Source organism: Orycteropus afer, unplaced genomic scaffold (assembly GCF_000298275.1).
Source record: "Orycteropus afer afer isolate SDZICR_OR568_19922 unplaced genomic scaffold, OryAfe1.0 scaffold00080, whole genome shotgun sequence".
Classification (NCBI taxonomy): Eukaryota; Metazoa; Chordata; class Mammalia; order Tubulidentata; family Orycteropodidae; genus Orycteropus; species Orycteropus afer.
In genome coordinates this window covers 4,697,494-4,699,982 of record NW_006921667.1, presented here as the reverse complement: position 1 = coordinate 4,699,982, position 2,489 = coordinate 4,697,494, and positions in this window count along the sequence as shown.

The window sequence follows — 2,489 nt, the reverse complement described above, 5'->3', positions numbered from 1 at the left end:
CATAACAACAGAATTCTAAGCACCTGAGAGTGAGCCTCCCATAACATTGCATTGTGCCACTCCCAACAGAAATAACCCAGGTAGATAACATTTACAATCAGGAGCTCCTCAGTTGCTCATTCCACCACTGAGTTTACAATGACTTATGGGTAGAAAAGCCATACTAAATAATTTACTACACTGCAAATCCTGATTACAGTGGCAGGAAAAATGTGGAACAAAATTCAAAAACACAAAAATGACCAGAATTACTGGTTGGATAGAGACTGGCAGAACCCTCAAGACTATGGCCCTGGGTTACCCTTTTTGCCTAGAAATGGACTTACTTCTGTGGATTGGCTCTTAGCCCACAGCAGAAAAATCTACATGCAGAACACCTGCCTCAGGGAGATGCCCACCTCAGATCAATCAGCCATGAGACATCAGAGGGGCAGCAATCACATAGATGGAAAGCTGGACAAAAAGGAGTTTTTTTATGGTTGGGGACTGTAATTGGGGCCGTGAAATCAAATGTGCATGAACCGCTGAATGTAAAACAAATCTGTTTTGCAAATTTGCACCCAAAGCACATTTAAAAAATGTAAAAAAGAATAAGTTAAAATGGCTAGACTTTGTCTCACCTACTTTGGTCATGTTGTCAGAAGGAACCATTCCCTAGAGAAGGATGTCATGCTTGGTAAAGCAGAGGGTCAAAGATAAAGGGAAGACCCTCAATACGATGGACTGACACAGTGGCTGCAACAAAGGGCTGAAGCATAGCAAAGACTGTGAGGATGGCACAGGATAAGATGGTGTTTTGTTCTGTTGATACAATCATTACAAGTTGGAATCAACTCAACAGCACCTAACAACAATACATTCCTAGCAGAAGCTCTGGTGGTGCAGTGGTTAAAACATTCATCTGCTAACCAAAAGGTAGGTGGTTTGAACCCATCAGAAGCTCTGCAGGAGAAAGATGAGGCAGTCTGCTTCGGTAAAGTTTTACAGCCTTGGAAATCCTATGGGGCATTTCTATTCTGGGTCACTATGAGTAGGAAAGGAGCTTTGGTAGCATAGTGGCTAAAGCACTTGACTGCTAACCAGAAGGCTGGCGGTTCAAACCCACCAGCCACTCCTCGGAAGGAAGGTTGGGCAATCCTACTTCCGTAGTGATACTGCCTCGGAAACCCAAGGAGGGGTCGCTATGAGTCGGGGCCGACTCGACGGCACATAACAACAACAACAACAACATGAGTAGGAATAGACTCAATTGCAATAGGTGGGTGCATATATCCCTAGCAGTGTCCAACACTTAGTAAATGCCAGATAAACACATATTGAAGAATAATACTGATAAAACAACAGTGAAGGCAAATAAAATGTTAAAGTATTCATGGTAGAGGGAAAAGGAGGTGGTCTTACGTTTGTATCCCAGGTGGCTGACAGAGCTCAGACCAGAGTAAAGCGAAGAAAGTTTTGCTACATTAATTTCCAAACCAGAAATAAATATGATGAAATACTATTGGCACTCCATGTCTATTTAGCTTTGTACTGCAAATTATCAAACAGCAATTAAGCCTCACATAGAGGTATTTATCCCTCTTCTTATTCCAAATCACCTCCCATGACAAACACGTATCTTTCCATGAGTTTAAAGGTAGGTGGCTGGGCTCCCACATAGATTTGGAAAATAGATATGTTCTGAGAAGCAAACAAACCGAGTCTAGTCAGCAACATTGCTCTCATGAAAGGAAAAGACCACTACCTAAATTTTGACTCTGACTTTCCAACATTTCGACCCTTGGGCCAGTAAGACTTCTTTCCAGTAATGACAAAATACAATGTCCCCAGCATTAATAGCGAAGTTCTACAAAACAGAAAACAACAAACACTGGCAAGGTTATGGAAAGAATAGAAACCTCATACACTGCTGATGGGACTGTAAAATAATACAACCACTGCAGACAACAGTATGGTGCTTCCTTAAAAAGCTGGAAATAGAAATATCCTATGATCCAGCAATCTTAATACTCAGAATATATCCTAGAGAAGTAAGAGCCATGACACAAACAGATACACACACACCAATGTCTACTGCAGCATTACTCACAAAGGCAAAAAGATGGAAACAACCTAAATGCCTACCAATGGACGAGTAGATAAACATACCATAACTCCTCGGAAGGAAGGCTGGGCAATCTACTTCCATAGTGATACTGCCTCGGCAACCCAAGGAGGGGTCGCTATGAGTCGGGTCCGACTCAATGGCACATCACAACAACAAAAGTATACAATATACCCAATGGAATACTACACAATGTTGACTTTGCAAAACACCTCACAACATAGATGAACCTGGAGGACATTATGCTGAGTAAAATAAGTCCATCACAAAAGGATAAATATTATATGAATCTACTGTTATAAAGGGAGCTCTGGTAGCATAGTGGCTAAGACACTTGCCTGCTAACCAGACGGCTGGCGGTTCAAACCCACCAGCCACTCCTCGG